The sequence below is a fragment of the Pleurodeles waltl genome, unplaced genomic scaffold (genome assembly GCF_031143425.1).
Source record: "Pleurodeles waltl isolate 20211129_DDA unplaced genomic scaffold, aPleWal1.hap1.20221129 scaffold_225, whole genome shotgun sequence".
Classification (NCBI taxonomy): Eukaryota; Metazoa; Chordata; class Amphibia; order Caudata; family Salamandridae; genus Pleurodeles; species Pleurodeles waltl.
In genome coordinates, this window is record NW_027149931.1 from 1 (window position 1) to 19,633 (window position 19,633).

General features: G+C 49.8%; 21 non-coding genes across 21 annotated transcripts; all 21 read right to left on the bottom strand.

The window, feature by feature from the left end:
• Positions 1 to 1,025: 1,025 nt before the first annotated feature.
• Positions 1,026 to 1,107, bottom strand: TRNAS-CGA (transfer RNA serine (anticodon CGA)). The gene has a single exon. It is a non-coding gene; the product is annotated as a tRNA-Ser (tRNA).
• Positions 1,108 to 1,677: 570 nt separating this feature from the next.
• TRNAS-UGA (transfer RNA serine (anticodon UGA)) lies at positions 1,678 to 1,759 on the bottom strand. The gene has a single exon. It is a non-coding gene; the product is annotated as a tRNA-Ser (tRNA).
• Positions 1,760 to 1,981: 222 nt separating this feature from the next.
• TRNAS-AGA (transfer RNA serine (anticodon AGA)) lies at positions 1,982 to 2,063 on the bottom strand. Its single transcript has one exon. It is a non-coding gene; the product is annotated as a tRNA-Ser (tRNA).
• Positions 2,064 to 3,925: 1,862 nt separating this feature from the next.
• TRNAS-CGA (transfer RNA serine (anticodon CGA)) lies at positions 3,926 to 4,007 on the bottom strand. Its single transcript has one exon. It is a non-coding gene; the product is annotated as a tRNA-Ser (tRNA).
• Positions 4,008 to 4,577: 570 nt separating this feature from the next.
• Positions 4,578 to 4,659, bottom strand: TRNAS-UGA (transfer RNA serine (anticodon UGA)). The gene has a single exon. It is a non-coding gene; the product is annotated as a tRNA-Ser (tRNA).
• Positions 4,660 to 4,881: 222 nt separating this feature from the next.
• Positions 4,882 to 4,963, bottom strand: TRNAS-AGA (transfer RNA serine (anticodon AGA)). The gene has a single exon. It is a non-coding gene; the product is annotated as a tRNA-Ser (tRNA).
• Positions 4,964 to 6,825: 1,862 nt separating this feature from the next.
• On the bottom strand, positions 6,826 to 6,907 carry TRNAS-CGA (transfer RNA serine (anticodon CGA)). Its single transcript has one exon. It is a non-coding gene; the product is annotated as a tRNA-Ser (tRNA).
• Positions 6,908 to 7,477: 570 nt separating this feature from the next.
• On the bottom strand, positions 7,478 to 7,559 carry TRNAS-UGA (transfer RNA serine (anticodon UGA)). Its single transcript has one exon. It is a non-coding gene; the product is annotated as a tRNA-Ser (tRNA).
• A 222-nt stretch (positions 7,560 to 7,781) lies between these two features.
• On the bottom strand, positions 7,782 to 7,863 carry TRNAS-AGA (transfer RNA serine (anticodon AGA)). The gene has a single exon. It is a non-coding gene; the product is annotated as a tRNA-Ser (tRNA).
• Positions 7,864 to 9,725: 1,862 nt separating this feature from the next.
• On the bottom strand, positions 9,726 to 9,807 carry TRNAS-CGA (transfer RNA serine (anticodon CGA)). The gene has a single exon. It is a non-coding gene; the product is annotated as a tRNA-Ser (tRNA).
• Positions 9,808 to 10,377: 570 nt separating this feature from the next.
• TRNAS-UGA (transfer RNA serine (anticodon UGA)) lies at positions 10,378 to 10,459 on the bottom strand. Its single transcript has one exon. It is a non-coding gene; the product is annotated as a tRNA-Ser (tRNA).
• Positions 10,460 to 10,681: 222 nt separating this feature from the next.
• Positions 10,682 to 10,763, bottom strand: TRNAS-AGA (transfer RNA serine (anticodon AGA)). Its single transcript has one exon. It is a non-coding gene; the product is annotated as a tRNA-Ser (tRNA).
• A 1,862-nt stretch (positions 10,764 to 12,625) lies between these two features.
• TRNAS-CGA (transfer RNA serine (anticodon CGA)) lies at positions 12,626 to 12,707 on the bottom strand. The gene has a single exon. It is a non-coding gene; the product is annotated as a tRNA-Ser (tRNA).
• A 570-nt stretch (positions 12,708 to 13,277) lies between these two features.
• Positions 13,278 to 13,359, bottom strand: TRNAS-UGA (transfer RNA serine (anticodon UGA)). The gene has a single exon. It is a non-coding gene; the product is annotated as a tRNA-Ser (tRNA).
• A 222-nt stretch (positions 13,360 to 13,581) lies between these two features.
• TRNAS-AGA (transfer RNA serine (anticodon AGA)) lies at positions 13,582 to 13,663 on the bottom strand. The gene has a single exon. It is a non-coding gene; the product is annotated as a tRNA-Ser (tRNA).
• Positions 13,664 to 15,525: 1,862 nt separating this feature from the next.
• On the bottom strand, positions 15,526 to 15,607 carry TRNAS-CGA (transfer RNA serine (anticodon CGA)). The gene has a single exon. It is a non-coding gene; the product is annotated as a tRNA-Ser (tRNA).
• A 570-nt stretch (positions 15,608 to 16,177) lies between these two features.
• On the bottom strand, positions 16,178 to 16,259 carry TRNAS-UGA (transfer RNA serine (anticodon UGA)). The gene has a single exon. It is a non-coding gene; the product is annotated as a tRNA-Ser (tRNA).
• Positions 16,260 to 16,481: 222 nt separating this feature from the next.
• On the bottom strand, positions 16,482 to 16,563 carry TRNAS-AGA (transfer RNA serine (anticodon AGA)). Its single transcript has one exon. It is a non-coding gene; the product is annotated as a tRNA-Ser (tRNA).
• A 1,862-nt stretch (positions 16,564 to 18,425) lies between these two features.
• TRNAS-CGA (transfer RNA serine (anticodon CGA)) lies at positions 18,426 to 18,507 on the bottom strand. Its single transcript has one exon. It is a non-coding gene; the product is annotated as a tRNA-Ser (tRNA).
• Positions 18,508 to 19,077: 570 nt separating this feature from the next.
• On the bottom strand, positions 19,078 to 19,159 carry TRNAS-UGA (transfer RNA serine (anticodon UGA)). The gene has a single exon. It is a non-coding gene; the product is annotated as a tRNA-Ser (tRNA).
• Positions 19,160 to 19,381: 222 nt separating this feature from the next.
• Positions 19,382 to 19,463, bottom strand: TRNAS-AGA (transfer RNA serine (anticodon AGA)). Its single transcript has one exon. It is a non-coding gene; the product is annotated as a tRNA-Ser (tRNA).
• Between the last annotated feature and the right edge of the window lie 170 nt (positions 19,464 to 19,633).

Below are 19,633 nucleotides of genomic sequence, written 5' to 3' on the forward strand. Positions count from 1 at the left end.
TCCTGCCAATCCACAAGTATTCCGAAGGCTTTGCTGAGGCCCTCTGCAGCCCTTCTTCTTTACAGCACATCAACTGCTGACCTTTGTTTGCCCTAAGGCTTCTGCTTCCATATTGGAGTCATCCCAGGCTTTGGTGATCCCAGCCGTCAGCCCAGCACCTCAGTTGAGCCTTTGAAAGGCTGTCAGGCCCTGCTCCTCTTTCTGTCTTGATATTCTAGCCACATTACTTAATAGGTGAGTGGAGGCGGGCCCAAGAGAGGGTAGTCTCTATGCAAATGAAGTGCTTGGGCATACCTGGGAGTGTCCTTCTGCAAGCCATTCAGCCTCCTGGCTGGTGGCAGGTTTGTTGAGGAGAGCAAGGCCGTGTTGGGCCAGTCCCAAAGCAAAGGCGAGCTCCTTCAGCAGGAGTCCATTTATGCGAGGGACCCTAAGTTACTCAGGCATATATAATAATCACCTTTAGCCCTTATAGAGAGGTTTTGGCCGATCGTGGCCGATCGGGGCCAAAGGGGCGGTGGGGTCAGAAGGCTCAGGGTAAGGGCCTCAGTAGCCTCACCTCTCTTGTTGCCCTAGGTTGCACTGTGGTCTGGGACCTGGCCAAACGCCAATCCTTTTTAACCACACCTGCAGCTCTGCCTAGGCCGAGAAGCAACAGCAGAGAGCTTCCTTCCTGCCCCTTCCTGTGCTTCCCACCAACCTCCTAAATTGACCCCTGTAGAGGAGCTAGCTGCCTTGTCCTTCCCAACAACAATTTATCCAGGCACTCACCCCAGACAGCAGGCTCGAAAAGCACAGGCAAGGCTTCTCTGCAGCTCCCCAAAATAGACAGACACAGTGTCTGAGAAGCTGTAGGCCTGGGCAGCGTACTCCTTGAGAGTTTTCATGCTGGCATTGCACAGTGCATTGTTTCACATTCTTGTCTTTGTTTTACCTGTGCTCTCAACGTTGTTGAATAATACATGCTTATTCCTGGGAAAGGAGGCATCCAAGGAAAAACCTAACACATCATTGTGAAAGAGCACCGACGTAGTCGGCAGGATTTGAACCTGCGCGGGGACACCCCAATGGATTTCGAGTCCATCGCCTTAACCACTCGGCCACGACTACTCACGAGGGGTGGCTGCCACTTAAGCTGAGGTTCTCACTCTCACAGCAGTCTTTTTCTTTCCCTCAGTTCACTCTGCTCCACTGCCTTCCCATCTTTGCCTATCCGTTCTACTGCAAAAAATACACTCGGTCCATACCTGCATACTGACGTGACTCAAAGGCACTATTATAAAGTTCATGTTCCTGGCCAGAGAAAAGCAAAAAGGAGGTTGTAAAAGAATGCAGTTATGACACTTTAGGAAAATAATGACACTGTCAGACGCCCCAATAAGGCTACTTCCTTCATGCATCTGATACCTCAGATGGAACTTACTGGCGAGATGATAACTGAAGTTCTTTCCCAATCTCCTTGGCTATTACTCGACATGTGTCTTCTCGACAGCTGGGGTGCACAAGTGGCAGGAGTGCCAGACAGGTAGTCTCATGCCTTCTCCGGCCACTCTTTTGATCCCATTCCCTGCCCAGTGTTTCGCCTTCCTTAGCTCTATTGAGAGTGATAGCTATATTCGGCCTGCTTGTGCAGATGCCATTTAATATGAAGTATAAAATATCACCAAAGGTGAAGTAGCACGTAGTCGGCAGGATTTGAACCTACGCGGGGAGACCCCAATGGATTTCAAGTCCATCGCCTTAACCACTCGGCCACGACTACTTGCTTAAAGCTATGGTCCATTTTCAACGTAGCTCGTTTCTATTTCTGCTGGCGGTCTAGCCTCCTGACAGAAGCAGTCCTTTTCTAGAGAGGAAGGCCACAATGGCAAAAGTTTGAGCCCTCCCAGGCCGCTGACCCTATTAGTCCTGCTTTTGGAGCCCGCATTTATGCCAGTAGGTATTTCAAAGAATTATGGGAAAATACTGTTCACAAAAGGGACAGCGTAGTTGGCAGGATTCGAACCTGCGCGGGGATACCCCAATGGATTTCTAGTCCATCGCCTTAACCACTCGGCCACAACTACCCACACAAGTGAATCTCAACAGGGCACTTTACCTCCATCCGTAGTCTTTTTTCTTTCCGTTCACTGGACCATTTTCCCTGCTCTCCTATACATCATTCCTATTCCACAGAAGACTTTCTAAAGCGTCTCAAGCTAAAAGCAGGCATGCATGTGAAATTAGCACTCCTTGTATGTTCATGTTTTGAGACGGGGGAAAAAAATCAGGCCGGAAGAGGTGGTAGCTTTAACGTCAGGGAGATGGCAGCCACGATAGGCACCATGGCAAAACTTCTGTCTTGGAGGCCATGAATGGACTCCACAGAGAGACGGGTTGGTCTTTACAGGTATGAAAAGAAGTGCCTCGTCCAATCTAGGGCCTGTGGCTAGGCGTTTCCTGAGCTGAATTCTCCTTGGAGGAGAGTGGGCGTGTTCAGTTTCTCTGCAGACTAGTGCCTGACAGGTGAGGGAGGGGGAGCAGGATGCATTTGGCCTGGGTTCATATCTTTCTTCTGTGGCTTTAATGGTCTTTGCTTCATATTCTGTTTTACTGACTGCTTTGCATAGAGGCTGCTCCCTTGTTCTCCCACGCAGGAGGCCCTGAAGAGGAATCCCAAAAATGTCATCTGACGTAGTCGGCAGGATTTGAACATACTCGTGGAGACGCCAAATGATATCTAGTCCATCGCCTTAACCACTTGGTAACGACTACTTGGCTCTGCAAGCGGTGCCCCTTTCAACATAGCCCTTCATGTCTTCACAGGCAACCTCACTGGCTCCAGTCATTCCGCTCTGCTCCTTCCTCTTCCTCAGCAATCCTTTGCACTGGCAAGGTGCTTCTCAAAAAACAAATATAGGCACTCCTGCCAATCCACAAGTATTCCGAAGGCTTTGCTGAGGCCCTCTGCAGCCCTTCTTCTTTACAGCACATCAACTGCTGACCTTTGTTTGCCCTAAGGCTTCTGCTTCCATATTGGAGTCATCCCAGGCTTTGGTGATCCCAGCCGTCAGCCCAGCACCTCAGTTGAGCCTTTGAAAGGCTGTCAGGCCCTGCTCCTCTTTCTGTCTTGATATTCTAGCCACATTACTTAATAGGTGAGTGGAGGCGGGCCCAAGAGAGGGTAGTCTCTATGCAAATGAAGTGCTTGGGCATACCTGGGAGTGTCCTTCTGCAAGCCATTCAGCCTCCTGGCTGGTGGCAGGTTTGTTGAGGAGAGCAAGGCCGTGTTGGGCCAGTCCCAAAGCAAAGGCGAGCTCCTTCAGCAGGAGTCCATTTATGCGAGGGACCCTAAGTTACTCAGGCATATATAATAATCACCTTTAGCCCTTATAGAGAGGTTTTGGCCGATCGTGGCCGATCGGGGCCAAAGGGGCGGTGGGGTCAGAAGGCTCAGGGTAAGGGCCTCAGTAGCCTCACCTCTCTTGTTGCCCTAGGTTGCACTGTGGTCTGGGACCTGGCCAAACGCCAATCCTTTTTAACCACACCTGCAGCTCTGCCTAGGCCGAGAAGCAACAGCAGAGAGCTTCCTTCCTGCCCCTTCCTGTGCTTCCCACCAACCTCCTAAATTGACCCCTGTAGAGGAGCTAGCTGCCTTGTCCTTCCCAACAACAATTTATCCAGGCACTCACCCCAGACAGCAGGCTCGAAAAGCACAGGCAAGGCTTCTCTGCAGCTCCCCAAAATAGACAGATACAGTGTCTGAGAAGCTGTAGGCCTGGGCAGCGTACTCCTTGAGAGTTTTCATGCTGGCATTGCACAGTGCATTGTTTCACATTCTTGTCTTTGTTTTACCTGTGCTCTCAACGTTGTTGAATAATACATGCTTATTCCTGGGAAAGGAGGCATCCAAGGAAAAACCTAACACATCATTGTGAAAGAGCACCGACGTAGTCGGCAGGATTTGAAACTGCGCGGGGACACCCCAATGGATTTCGAGTCCATCGCCTTAACCACTCGGCCACGACTACTCACGAGGGGTGGCTGCCACTTAAGCTGAGGTTCTCACTCTCACAGCAGTCTTTTGCTTTCCCTCAGTTCACTCTGCTCCACTGCCTTCCCATCTTTGCCTATCCGTTCTACTGCAAAAAATACACTCGGTCCATACCTGCATACTGACGTGACTCAAAGGCACTATTATAAAGTTCATGTTCCTGGCCAGAGAAAAGCAAAAAGGAGGTTGTAAAAGAATGCAGTTATGACACTTTAGGAAAATAATGACACTGTCAGACGCCCCAATAAGGCTACTTCCTTCATGCATCTGATACCTCAGATGGAACTTACTGGCGAGATGATAACTGAAGTTCTTTCCCAATCTCCTTGGCTATTACTCGACATGTGTCTTCTCGACAGCTGGGGTGCACAAGTGGCAGGAGTGCCAGACAGGTAGTCTCATGCCTTCTCCGGCCACTCTTTTGATCCCATTCCCTGCCCAGTGTTTCGCCTTCCTTAGCTCTATTGAGAGTGATAGCTATATTCGGCCAGCTTGTGCAGATGCCATTTAATATGAAGTATAAAATATCACCAAAGGTGAAGTAGCACGTAGTCGGCAGGATTTGAACCTACGCGGGGAGACCCCAATGGATTTCAAGTCCATCGCCTTAACCACTCGGCCACGACTACTTGCTTAAAGCTATGGTCCATTTTCAACGTAGCTCGTTTCTATTTCTGCTGGCGGTCTAGCCTCTGGACAGAAGCAGTCCTTTTCTAGAGAGGAAGGCCACAATGGCAAAAGTTTGAGCCCTCCCAGGCCGCTGACCCTATTAGTCCTGCTTTTGGAGCCCGCATTTATGCCAGAAGGTATTTCAAAGAATTATGGGAAAATACTGTTCACAAAAGGGACAGCGTAGTTGGCAGGATTCGAACCTGCGCGGGGATACCCCAATGGATTTCTAGTCCATCGCCTTAACCACTCGGCCACAACTACCCACACAAGTGAATCTCAACAGGGCACTTTACCTCCATCCGTAGTCTTTTTTCTTTCCGTTCACTGGACCATTTTCCCTGCTCTCCTATACATCATTCCTATTCCACAGAAGACTTTCTAAAGCGTCTCAAGCTAAAAGCAGGCATGCATGTGAAATTAGCACTCCTTGTATGTTCATGTTTTGAGACGGGGGAAAAAAATCAGGCCGGAAGAGGTGGTAGCTTTAACGTCAGGGAGATGGCAGCCACGATAGGCACCATGGCAAAACTTCTGTCTTGGAGGCCATGAATGGACTCCACAGAGAGACGGGTTGGTCTTTACAGGTATGAAAAGAAGTGCCTCGTCCAATCTAGGGCCTGTGGCTAGGCGTTTCCTGAGCTGAATTCTCCTTGGAGGAGAGTGGGCGTGTTCAGTTTCTCTGCAGACTAGTGCCTGACAGGTGAGGGAGGGGGAGCAGGATGCATTTGGCCTGGGTTCATATCTTTCTTCTGTGGCTTTAATGGTCTTTGCTTCATATTCTGTTTTACTGACTGCTTTGCATAGAGGCTGCTCCCTTGTTCTCCCACGCAGGAGGCCCTGAAGAGGAATCCCAAAAATGTCATCTGACGTAGTCGGCAGGATTTGAACATACTCGTGGAGACGCCAAATGATATCTAGTCCATCGCCTTAACCACTTGGTAACGACTACTTGGCTCTGCAAGCGGTGCCCCTTTCAACATAGCCCTTCATGTCTTCACAGGCAACCTCACTGGCTCCAGTCATTCCGCTCTGCTCCTTCCTCTTCCTCAGCAATCCTTTGCACTGGCAAGGTGCTTCTCAAAAAACAAATATAGGCACTCCTGCCAATCCACAAGTATTCCGAAGGCTTTGCTGAGGCCCTCTGCAGCCCTTCTTCTTTACAGCACATCAACTGCTGACCTTTGTTTGCCCTAAGGCTTCTGCTTCCATATTGGAGTCATCCCAGGCTTTGGTGATCCCAGCCGTCAGCCCAGCACCTCAGTTGAGCCTTTGAAAGGCTGTCAGGCCCTGCTCCTCTTTCTGTCTTGATATTCTAGCCACATTACTTAATAGGTGAGTGGAGGCGGGCCCAAGAGAGGGTAGTCTCTATGCAAATGAAGTGCTTGGGCATACCTGGGAGTGTCCTTCTGCAAGCCATTCAGCCTCCTGGCTGGTGGCAGGTTTGTTGAGGAGAGCAAGGCCGTGTTTGGCCAGTCCCAAAGCAAAGGCGAGCTCCTTCAGCAGGAGTCCATTTATGCGAGGGACCCTAAGTTACTCAGGCATATATAATAATCACCTTTAGCCCTTATAGAGAGGTTTTGGCCGATCGTGGCCGATCGGGGCCAAAGGGGCGGTGGGGTCAGAAGGCTCAGGGTAAGGGCCTCAGTAGCCTCACCTCTCTTGTTGCCCTAGGTTGCACTGTGGTCTGGGACCTGGCCAAACGCCAATCCTTTTTAACCACACCTGCAGCTCTGCCTAGGCCGAGAAGCAACAGCAGAGAGCTTCCTTCCTGCCCCTTCCTGTGCTTCCCACCAACCTCCTAAATTGACCCCTGTAGAGGAGCTAGCTGCCTTGTCCTTCCCAACAACAATTTATCCAGGCACTCACCCCAGACAGCAGGCTCGAAAAGCACAGGCAAGGCTTCTCTGCAGCTCCCCAAAATAGACAGACACAGTGTCTGAGAAGCTGTAGGCCTGGGCAGCGTACTCCTTGAGAGTTTTCATGCTGGCATTGCACAGTGCATTGTTTCACATTCTTGTCTTTGTTTTACCTGTGCTCTCAACGTTGTTGAATAATACATGCTTATTCCTGGGAAAGGAGGCATCCAAGGAAAAACCTAACACATCATTGTGAAAGAGCACCGACGTAGTCGGCAGGATTTGAACCTGCGCGGGGACACCCCAATGGATTTCGAGTCCATCGCCTTAACCACTCGGCCACGACTACTCACGAGGGGTGGCTGCCACTTAAGCTGAGGTTCTCACTCTCACAGCAGTCTTTTTCTTTCCCTCAGTTCACTCTGCTCCACTGCCTTCCCATCTTTGCCTATCCGTTCTACTGCAAAAAATACACTCGGTCCATACCTGCATACTGACGTGACTCAAAGGCACTATTATAAAGTTCATGTTCCTGGCCAGAGAAAAGCAAAAAGGAGGTTGTAAAAGAATGCAGTTATGACACTTTAGGAAAATAATGACACTGTCAGACGCCCCAATAAGGCTACTTCCTTCATGCATCTGATACCTCAGATGGAACTTACTGGCGAGATGATAACTGAAGTTCTTTCCCAATCTCCTTGGCTATTACTCGACACGTGTCTTCTCGACAGCTGGGGTGCACAAGTGGCAGGAGTGCCAGACAGGTAGTCTCATGCCTTCTCCGGCCACTCTTTTGATCCCATTCCCTGCCCAGTGTTTCGCCTTCCTTAGCTCTATTGAGAGTGATAGCTATATTCGGCCTGCTTGTGCAGATGCCATTTAATATGAAGTATAAAATATCACCAAAGGTGAAGTAGCACGTAGTCGGCAGGATTTGAACCTACGCGGGGAGACCCCAATGGATTTCAAGTCCATCGCCTTAACCACTCGGCCACGACTACTTGCTTAAAGCTATGGTCCATTTTCAACGTAGCTCGTTTCTATTTCTGCTGGCGGTCTAGCCTCCTGACAGAAGCAGTCCTTTTCTAGAGAGGAAGGCCACAATGGCAAAAGTTTGAGCCCTCCCAGGCCGCTGACCCTATTAGTCCTGCTTTTGGAGCCCGCATTTATGCCAGTAGGTATTTCAAAGAATTATGGGAAAATACTGTTCACAAAAGGGACAGCGTAGTTGGCAGGATTCGAACCTGCGCGGGGATACCCCAATGGATTTCTAGTCCATCGCCTTAACCACTCGGCCACAACTACCCACACAAGTGAATTTCAACAGGGCACTTTACCTCCATCCGTAGTCTTTTTTCTTTCCGTTCACTGGACCATTTTCCCTGCTCTCCTATACATCATTCCTATTCCACAGAAGACTTTCTAAAGCGTCTCAAGCTAAAAGCAGGCATGCATGTGAAATTAGCACTCCTTGTATGTTCATGTTTTGAGACGGGGGAAAAAAATCAGGCCGGAAGAGGTGGTAGCTTTAACGTCAGGGAGATGGCAGCCACGATAGGCACCATGGCAAAACTTCTGTCTTGGAGGCCATGAATGGACTCCACAGAGAGACGGGTTGGTCTTTACAGGTATGAAAAGAAGTGCCTCGTCCAATCTAGGGCCTGTGGCTAGGCGTTTCCTGAGCTGAATTCTCCTTGGAGGAGAGTGGGCGTGTTCAGTTTCTCTGCAGACTAGTGCCTGACAGGTGAGGGAGGGGGAGCAGGATGCATTTGGCCTGGGTTCATATCTTTCTTCTGTGGCTTTAATGGTCTTTGCTTCATATTCTGTTTTACTGACTGCTTTGCATAGAGGCTGCTCCCTTGTTCTCCCACGCAGGAGGCCCTGAAGAGGAATCCCAAAAATGTCATCTGACGTAGTCGGCAGGATTTGAACATACTCGTGGAGACGCCAAATGATATCTAGTCCATCGCCTTAACCACTTGGTAACGACTACTTGGCTCTGCAAGCGGTGCCCCTTTCAACATAGCCCTTCATGTCTTCACAGGCAACCTCACTGGCTCCAGTCATTCCGCTCTGCTCCTTCCTCTTCCTCAGCAATCCTTTGCACTGGCAAGGTGCTTCTCAAAAAACAAATATAGGCACTCCTGCCAATCCACAAGTATTCCGAAGGCTTTGCTGAGGCCCTCTGCAGCCCTTCTTCTTTACAGCACATCAACTGCTGACCTTTGTTTGCCCTAAGGCTTCTGCTTCCATATTGGAGTCATCCCAGGCTTTGGTGATCCCAGCCGTCAGCCCAGCACCTCAGTTGAGCCTTTGAAAGGCTGTCAGGCCCTGCTCCTCTTTCTGTCTTGATATTCTAGCCACATTACTTAATAGGTGAGTGGAGGCGGGCCCAAGAGAGGGTAGTCTCTATGCAAATGAAGTGCTTGGGCATACCTGGGAGTGTCCTTCTGCAAGCCATTCAGCCTCCTGGCTGGTGGCAGGTTTGTTGAGGAGAGCAAGGCCGTGTTGGGCCAGTCCCAAAGCAAAGGCGAGCTCCTTCAGCAGGAGTCCATTTATGCGAGGGACCCTAAGTTACTCAGGCATATATAATAATCACCTTTAGCCCTTATAGAGAGGTTTTGGCCGATCGTGGCCGATCGGGGCCAAAGGGGCGGTGGGGTCAGAAGGCTCAGGGTAAGGGCCTCAGTAGCCTCACCTCTCTTGTTGCCCTAGGTTGCACTGTGGTCTGGGACCTGGCCAAACGCCAATCCTTTTTAACCACACCTGCAGCTCTGCCTAGGCCGAGAAGCAACAGCAGAGAGCTTCCTTCCTGCCCCTTCCTGTGCTTCCCACCAACCTCCTAAATTGACCCCTGTAGAGGAGCTAGCTGCCTTGTCCTTCCCAACAACAATTTATCCAGGCACTCACCCCAGACAGCAGGCTCGAAAAGCACAGGCAAGGCTTCTCTGCAGCTCCCCAAAATAGACAGACACAGTGTCTGAGAAGCTGTAGGCCTGGGCAGCGTACTCCTTGAGAGTTTTCATGCTGGCATTGCACAGTGCATTGTTTCACATTCTTGTCTTTGTTTTACCTGTGCTCTCAACGTTGTTGAATAATACATGCTTATTCCTGGGAAAGGAGGCATCCAAGGAAAAACCTAACACATCATTGTGAAAGAGCACCGACGTAGTCGGCAGGATTTGAACCTGCGCGGGGACACCCCAATGGATTTCGAGTCCATCGCCTTAACCACTCGGCCACGACTACTCACGAGGGGTGGCTGCCACTTAAGCTGAGGTTCTCACTCTCACAGCAGTCTTTTTCTTTCCCTCAGTTCACTCTGCTCCACTGCCTTCCCATCTTTGCCTATCCGTTCTACTGCAAAAAATACACTCGGTCCATACCTGCATACTGACGTGACTCAAAGGCACTATTATAAAGTTCATGTTCCTGGCCAGAGAAAAGCAAAAAGGAGGTTGTAAAAGAATGCAGTTATGACACTTTAGGAAAATAATGACACTGTCAGACGCCCCAATAAGGCTACTTCCTTCATGCATCTGATACCTCAGATGGAACTTACTGGCGAGATGATAACTGAAGTTCTTTCCCAATCTCCTTGGCTATTACTCGACATGTGTCTTCTCGACAGCTGGGGTGCACAAGTGGCAGGAGTGCCAGACAGGTAGTCTCATGCCTTCTCCGGCCACTCTTTTGATCCCATTCCCTGCCCAGTGTTTCGCCTTCCTTAGCTCTATTGAGAGTGATAGCTATATTCGGCCTGCTTGTGCAGATGCCATTTAATATGAAGTATAAAATATCACCAAAGGTGAAGTAGCACGTAGTCGGCAGGATTTGAACCTACGCGGGGAGACCCCAATGGATTTCAAGTCCATCGCCTTAACCACTCGGCCACGACTACTTGCTTAAAGCTATGGTCCATTTTCAACGTAGCTCGTTTCTATTTCTGCTGGCGGTCTAGCCTCTGGACAGAAGCAGTCCTTTTCTAGAGAGGAAGGCCACAATGGCAAAAGTTTGAGCCCTCCCAGGCCGCTGACCCTATTAGTCCTGCTTTTGGAGCCCGCATTTATGCCAGTAGGTATTTCAAAGAATTATGGGAAAATACTGTTCACAAAAGGGACAGCGTAGTTGGCAGGATTCGAACCTGCGCGGGGATACCCCAATGGATTTCTAGTCCATCGCCTTAACCACTCGGCCACAACTACCCACACAAGTGAATCTCAACAGGGCACTTTACCTCCATCCGTAGTCTTTTTTCTTTCCGTTCACTGGACCATTTTCCCTGCTCTCCTATACATCATTCCTATTCCACAGAAGACTTTCTAAAGCGTCTCAAGCTAAAAGCAGGCATGCATGTGAAATTAGCACTCCTTGTATGTTCATGTTTTGAGACGGGGGAAAAAAATCAGGCCGGAAGAGGTGGTAGCTTTAACGTCAGGGAGATGGCAGCCACGATAGGCACCATGGCAAAACTTCTGTCTTGGAGGCCATGAATGGACTCCACAGAGAGACGGGTTGGTCTTTACAGGTATGAAAAGAAGTGCCTCGTCCAATCTAGGGCCTGTGGCTAGGCGTTTCCTGAGCTGAATTCTCCTTGGAGGAGAGTGGGCGTGTTCAGTTTCTCTGCAGACTAGTGCCTGACAGGTGAGGGAGGGGGAGCAGGATGCATTTGGCCTGGGTTCATATCTTTCTTCTGTGGCTTTAATGGTCTTTGCTTCATATTCTGTTTTACTGACTGCTTTGCATAGAGGCTGCTCCCTTGTTCTCCCACGCAGGAGGCCCTGAAGAGGAATCCCAAAAATGTCATCTGACGTAGTCGGCAGGATTTGAACATACTCGTGGAGACGCCAAATGATATCTAGTCCATCGCCTTAACCACTTGGTAACGACTACTTGGCTCTGCAAGCGGTGCCCCTTTCAACATAGCCCTTCATGTCTTCACAGGCAACCTCACTGGCTCCAGTCATTCCGCTCTGCTCCTTCCTCTTCCTCAGCAATCCTTTGCACTGGCAAGGTGCTTCTCAAAAAACAAATATAGGCACTCCTGCCAATCCACAAGTATTCCGAAGGCTTTGCTGAGGCCCTCTGCAGCCCTTCTTCTTTACAGCACATCAACTGCTGACCTTTGTTTGCCCTAAGGCTTCTGCTTCCATATTGGAGTCATCCCAGGCTTTGGTGATCCCAGCCGTCAGCCCAGCACCTCAGTTGAGCCTTTGAAAGGCTGTCAGGCCCTGCTCCTCTTTCTGTCTTGATATTCTAGCCACATTACTTAATAGGTGAGTGGAGGCGGGCCCAAGAGAGGGTAGTCTCTATGCAAATGAAGTGCTTGGGCATACCTGGGAGTGTCCTTCTGCAAGCCATTCAGCCTCCTGGCTGGTGGCAGGTTTGTTGAGGAGAGCAAGGCCGTGTTGGGCCAGTCCCAAAGCAAAGGCGAGCTCCTTCAGCAGGAGTCCATTTATGCGAGGGACCCTAAGTTACTCAGGCATATATAATAATCACCTTTAGCCCTTATAGAGAGGTTTTGGCCGATCGTGGCCGATCGGGGCCAAAGGGGCGGTGGGGTCAGAAGGCTCAGGGTAAGGGCCTCAGTAGCCTCACCTCTCTTGTTGCCCTAGGTTGCACTGTGGTCTGGGACCTGGCCAAACGCCAATCCTTTTTAACCACACCTGCAGCTCTGCCTAGGCCGAGAAGCAACAGCAGAGAGCTTCCTTCCTGCCCCTTCCTGTGCTTCCCACCAACCTCCTAAATTGACCCCTGTAGAGGAGCTAGCTGCCTTGTCCTTCCCAACAACAATTTATCCAGGCACTCACCCCAGACAGCAGGCTCGAAAAGCACAGGCAAGGCTTCTCTGCAGCTCCCCAAAATAGACAGATACAGTGTCTGAGAAGCTGTAGGCCTGGGCAGCGTACTCCTTGAGAGTTTTCATGCTGGCATTGCACAGTGCATTGTTTCACATTCTTGTCTTTGTTTTACCTGTGCTCTCAACGTTGTTGAATAATACATGCTTATTCCTGGGAAAGGAGGCATCCAAGGAAAAACCTAACACATCATTGTGAAAGAGCACCGACGTAGTCGGCAGGATTTGAAACTGCGCGGGGACACCCCAATGGATTTCGAGTCCATCGCCTTAACCACTCGGCCACGACTACTCACGAGGGGTGGCTGCCACTTAAGCTGAGGTTCTCACTCTCACAGCAGTCTTTTGCTTTCCCTCAGTTCACTCTGCTCCACTGCCTTCCCATCTTTGCCTATCCGTTCTACTGCAAAAAATACACTCGGTCCATACCTGCATACTGACGTGACTCAAAGGCACTATTATAAAGTTCATGTTCCTGGCCAGAGAAAAGCAAAAAGGAGGTTGTAAAAGAATGCAGTTATGACACTTTAGGAAAATAATGACACTGTCAGACGCCCCAATAAGGCTACTTCCTTCATGCATCTGATACCTCAGATGGAACTTACTGGCGAGATGATAACTGAAGTTCTTTCCCAATCTCCTTGGCTATTACTCGACATGTGTCTTCTCGACAGCTGGGGTGCACAAGTGGCAGGAGTGCCAGACAGGTAGTCTCATGCCTTCTCCGGCCACTCTTTTGATCCCATTCCCTGCCCAGTGTTTCGCCTTCCTTAGCTCTATTGAGAGTGATAGCTATATTCGGCCAGCTTGTGCAGATGCCATTTAATATGAAGTATAAAATATCACCAAAGGTGAAGTAGCACGTAGTCGGCAGGATTTGAACCTACGCGGGGAGACCCCAATGGATTTCAAGTCCATCGCCTTAACCACTCGGCCACGACTACTTGCTTAAAGCTATGGTCCATTTTCAACGTAGCTCGTTTCTATTTCTGCTGGCGGTCTAGCCTCTGGACAGAAGCAGTCCTTTTCTAGAGAGGAAGGCCACAATGGCAAAAGTTTGAGCCCTCCCAGGCCGCTGACCCTATTAGTCCTGCTTTTGGAGCCCGCATTTATGCCAGAAGGTATTTCAAAGAATTATGGGAAAATACTGTTCACAAAAGGGACAGCGTAGTTGGCAGGATTCGAACCTGCGCGGGGATACCCCAATGGATTTCTAGTCCATCGCCTTAACCACTCGGCCACAACTACCCACACAAGTGAATCTCAACAGGGCACTTTACCTCCATCCGTAGTCTTTTTTCTTTCCGTTCACTGGACCATTTTCCCTGCTCTCCTATACATCATTCCTATTCCACAGAAGACTTTCTAAAGCGTCTCAAGCTAAAAGCAGGCATGCATGTGAAATTAGCACTCCTTGTATGTTCATGTTTTGAGACGGGGGAAAAAAATCAGGCCGGAAGAGGTGGTAGCTTTAACGTCAGGGAGATGGCAGCCACGATAGGCACCATGGCAAAACTTCTGTCTTGGAGGCCATGAATGGACTCCACAGAGAGACGGGTTGGTCTTTACAGGTATGAAAAGAAGTGCCTCGTCCAATCTAGGGCCTGTGGCTAGGCGTTTCCTGAGCTGAATTCTCCTTGGAGGAGAGTGGGCGTGTTCAGTTTCTCTGCAGACTAGTGCCTGACAGGTGAGGGAGGGGGAGCAGGATGCATTTGGCCTGGGTTCATATCTTTCTTCTGTGGCTTTAATGGTCTTTGCTTCATATTCTGTTTTACTGACTGCTTTGCATAGAGGCTGCTCCCTTGTTCTCCCACGCAGGAGGCCCTGAAGAGGAATCCCAAAAATGTCATCTGACGTAGTCGGCAGGATTTGAACATACTCGTGGAGACGCCAAATGATATCTAGTCCATCGCCTTAACCACTTGGTAACGACTACTTGGCTCTGCAAGCGGTGCCCCTTTCAACATAGCCCTTCATGTCTTCACAGGCAACCTCACTGGCTCCAGTCATTCCGCTCTGCTCCTTCCTCTTCCTCAGCAATCCTTTGCACTGGCAAGGTGCTTCTCAAAAAACAAATATAGGCACTCCTGCCAATCCACAAGTATTCCGAAGGCTTTGCTGAGGCCCTCTGCAGCCCTTCTTCTTTACAGCACATCAACTGCTGACCTTTGTTTGCCCTAAGGCTTCTGCTTCCATATTGGAGTCATCCCAGGCTTTGGTGATCCCAGCCGTCAGCCCAGCACCTCAGTTGAGCCTTTGAAAGGCTGTCAGGCCCTGCTCCTCTTTCTGTCTTGATATTCTAGCCACATTACTTAATAGGTGAGTGGAGGCGGGCCCAAGAGAGGGTAGTCTCTATGCAAATGAAGTGCTTGGGCATACCTGGGAGTGTCCTTCTGCAAGCCATTCAGCCTCCTGGCTGGTGGCAGGTTTGTTGAGGAGAGCAAGGCCGTGTTGGGCCAGTCCCAAAGCAAAGGCGAGCTCCTTCAGCAGGAGTCCATTTATGCGAGGGACCCTAAGTTACTCAGGCATATATAATAATCACCTTTAGCCCTTATAGAGAGGTTTTGGCCGATCGTGGCCGATCGGGGCCAAAGGGGCGGTGGGGTCAGAAGGCTCAGGGTAAGGGCCTCAGTAGCCTCACCTCTCTTGTTGCCCTAGGTTGCACTGTGGTCTGGGACCTGGCCAAACGCCAATCCTTTTTAACCACACCTGCAGCTCTGCCTAGGCCGAGAAGCAACAGCAGAGAGCTTCCTTCCTGCCCCTTCCTGTGCTTCCCACCAACCTCCTAAATTGACCCCTGTAGAGGAGCTAGCTGCCTTGTCCTTCCCAACAACAATTTATCCAGGCACTCACCCCAGACAGCAGGCTCGAAAAGCACAGGCAAGGCTTCTCTGCAGCTCCCCAAAATAGACAGATACAGTGTCTGAGAAGCTGTAGGCCTGGGCAGCGTACTCCTTGAGAGTTTTCATGCTGGCATTGCACAGTGCATTGTTTCACATTCTTGTCTTTGTTTTACCTGTGCTCTCAACGTTGTTGAATAATACATGCTTATTCCTGGGAAAGGAGGCATCCAAGGAAAAACCTAACACATCATTGTGAAAGAGCACCGACGTAGTCGGCAGGATTTGAAACTGCGCGGGGACACCCCAATGGATTTCGAGTCCATCGCCTTAACCACTCGGCCACGACTACTCACGAGGGGTGGCTGCCACTTAAGCTGAGGTTCTCACTCTCACAGCAGTCTTTTGCTTTCCCTCAGTTCACTCTGCTCCACTGCCTTCCCATCTTTGCCTATCCGTTCTACTGCAAAAAATACACTCGGTCCATACCTGCATACTGACGTGACTCAAAGGCACTATTATAAAGTTCATGTTCCTGGCCAGAGAAAAGCAAAAAGGAGGTTGTAAAAGAATGCAGTTATGACACTTTAGGAAAATAATGACACTGTCAGACGCCCCAATAAGGCTACTTCCTTCATGCATCTGATACCTCAGATGGAACTTACTGGCGAGATGATAACTGAAGTTCTTTCCCAATCTCCTTGGCTATTACTCGACATGTGTCTTCTCGACAGCTGGGGTGCACAAGTGGCAGGAGTGCCAGACAGGTAGTCTCATGCCTTCTCCGGCCACTCTTTTGATCCCATTCCCTGCCCAGTGTTTCGCCTTCCTTAGCTCTATTGAGAGTGATAGCTATATTCGGCCAGCTTGTGCAGATGCCATTTAATATGAAGTATAAAATATCACCAAAGGTGAAGTAGCACGTAGTCGGCAGGATTTGAACCTACGCGGGGAGACCCCAATGGATTTCAAGTCCATCGCCTTAACCACTCGGCCACGACTACTTGCTTAAAGCTATGGTCCATTTTCAACGTAGCTCGTTTCTATTTCTGCTGGCGGTCTAGCCTCTGGACAGAAGCAGTCCTTTTCTAGAGAGGAAGGCCACAATGGCAAAAGTTTGAGCCCTCCCAGGCCGCTGACCCTATTAGTCCTGCTTTTGGAGCCCGCATTTATGCCAGAAGGTATTTCAAAGAATTATGGGAAAATACTGTTCACAAAAGGGACAGCGTAGTTGGCAGGATTCGAACCTGCGCGGGGATACCCCAATGGATTTCTAGTCCATCGCCTTAACCACTCGGCCACAACTACCCACACAAGTGAATCTCAACAGGGCACTTTACCTCCATCCGTAGTCTTTTTTCTTTCCGTTCACTGGACCATTTTCCCTGCTCTCCTATACATCATTCCTATTCCACAGAAGACTTTCTAAAGCGTCTCAAGCTAAAAGCAGGCATGCATGTGAAATTAGCACTCCTTGTATGTTCATGTTTTGAGACGGGGGAAAAAAATCAGGCCGGAAGAGGTGGTAGCTTTAACGTCAGGGAGATGGCAGCCACGATAGGCACCATGGCAAAACTTCTGTCTTGGAGGCCATGAATGGACTCCACAGAGAGACGGGTTGGTCTTTACAGGTATGAAAAGAAGTGCCTCGTCCAATCTAGGGCCTGTGGCTAGGCGTTTCCTGAGCTGAATTCTCCTTGGAGGAGAGTGGGCGTGTTCAGTTTCTCTGCAGACTAGTGCCTGACAGGTGAGGGAGGGGGAGCAGGATGCATTTGGCCTGGGTTCATATCTTTCTTCTGTGGCTTTAATGGTCTTTGCTTCATATTCTGTTTTACTGACTGCTTTGCATAGAGGCTGCTCCCTTGTTCTCCCACGCAGGAGGCCCTGAAGAGGAATCCCAAAAATGTCATCTGACGTAGTCGGCAGGATTTGAACATACTCGTGGAGACGCCAAATGATATCTAGTCCATCGCCTTAACCACTTGGTAACGACTACTTGGCTCTGCAAGCGGTGCCCCTTTCAACATAGCCCTTCATGTCTTCACAGGCAACCTCACTGGCTCCAGTCATTCCGCTCTGCTCCTTCCTCTTCCTCAGCAATCCTTTGCACTGGCAAGGTGCTTCTCAAAAAACAAATATAGGCACTCCTGCCAATCCACAAGTATTCCGAAGGCTTTGCTGAGGCCCTCTGCAGCCCTTCTTCTTTACAGCACATCAACTGCTGACCTTTGTTTGCCCTAAGGCTTCTGCTTCCATATTGGAGTCATCCCAGGCTTTGGTGATCCCAGCCGTCAGCCCAGCACCTCAGTTGAGCCTTTGAAAGGCTGTCAGGCCCTGCTCCTCTTTCTGTCTTGATATTCTAGCCACATTACTTAATAGGTGAGTGGAGGCGGGCCCAAGAGAGGGTAGTCTCTATGCAAATGAAGTGCTTGGGCATACCTGGGAGTGTCCTTCTGCAAGCCATTCAGCCTCCTGGCTGGTGGCAGGTTTGTTGAGGAGAGCAAGGCCGTGTTGGGCCAGTCCCAAAGCAAAGGCGAGCTCCTTCAGCAGGAGTCCATTTATGCGAGGGACCCTAAGTTACTCAGGCATATATAATAATCACCTTTAGCCCTTATAGAGAGGTTTTGGCCGATCGTGGCCGATCGGGGCCAAAGGGGCGGTGGGGTCAGAAGGCTCAGGGTAAGGGCCTCAGTAGCCTCACCTCTCTTGTTGCCCTAGGTTGCACTGTGGTCTGGGACCTGGCCAAACGCCAATCCTTTTTAACCACACCTGCAGCTCTGCCTAGGCCGAGAAGCAACAGCAGAGAGCTTCCTTCCTGCCCCTTCCTGTGCTTCCCACCAACCTCCTAAATTGACCCCTGTAGAGGAGCTAGCTGCCTTGTCCTTCCCAACAACAATTTATCCAGGCACTCACCCCAGACAGCAGGCTCGAAAAGCACAGGCAAGGCTTCTCTGCAGCTCCCCAAAATAGACTGACACAGTGTCTGAGAAGCTGTAGGCCTGGGCAGCGTACTCCTTGAGAGTTTTCATGCTGGCATTGCACAGTGCATTGTTTCACATTCTTGTCTTTGTTTTACCTGTGCTCTCAACGTTGTTGAATAATACATGCTTATTCCTGGGAAAGGAGGCATCCAAGGAAAAACCTAACACATCATTGTGAAAGAGCACCGACGTAGTCGGCAGGATTTGAACCTGCGCGGGGACACCCCAATGGATTTCGAGTCCATCGCCTTAACCACTCGGCCACGACTACTCACGAGGGGTGGCTGCCACTTAAGCTGAGGTTCTCACTCTCACAGCAGTCTTTTTCTTTCCCTCAGTTCACTCTGCTCCACTGCCTTCCCATCTTTGCCTATCCGTTCTACTGCAAAAAATACACTCGGTCCATACCTGCATACTGACGTGACTCAAAGGCACTATTATAAAGTTCATGTTCCTGGCCAGAGAAAAGCAAAAAGGAGGTTGTAAAAGAATGCAGTTATGACACTTTAGGAAAATAATGACACTGTCAGACGCCCCAATAAGGCTACTTCCTTCATGCATCTGATACCTCAGATGGAACTTACTGGCGAGATGATAACTGAAGTTCTTTCCCAATCTCCTTGGCTATTACTCGACATGTGTCTTCTCGACAGCTGGGGTGCACAAGTGGCAGGAGTGCCAGACAGGTAGTCTCATGCCTTCTCCGGCCACTCTTTTGATCCCATTCCCTGCCCAGTGTTTCGCCTTCCTTAGCTCTATTGAGAGTGATAGCTATATTCGGCCTGCTTGTGCAGATGCCATTTAATATGAAGTATAAAATATCACCAAAGGTGAAGTAGCACGTAGTCGGCAGGATTTGAACCTACGCGGGGAGACCCCAATGGATTTCAAGTCCATCGCCTTAACCACTCGGCCACGACTACTTGCTTAAAGCTATGGTCCATTTTCAACGTAGCTCGTTTCTATTTCTGCTGGCGGTCTAGCCTCCTGACAGAAGCAGTCCTTTTCTAGAGAGGAAGGCCACAATGGCAAAAGTTTGAGCCCTCCCAGGCCGCTGACCCTATTAGTCCTGCTTTTGGAGCCCGCATTTATGCCAGTAGGTATTTCAAAGAATTATGGGAAAATACTGTTCACAAAAGGGACAGCGTAGTTGGCAGGATTCGAACCTGCGCGGGGATACCCCAATGGATTTCTAGTCCATCGCCTTAACCACTCGGCCACAACTACCCACACAAGTGAATCTCAACAGGGCACTTTACCTCCATCCGTAGTCTTTTTTCTTTCCGTTCACTGGACCATTTTCCCTGCTCTCCTATACATCATTCCTATTCCACAGAAGACTTTCTAAAGCGTCTCAAGCTAAAAGCAGGCATGCATGTGAAATTAGCACTCCTTGT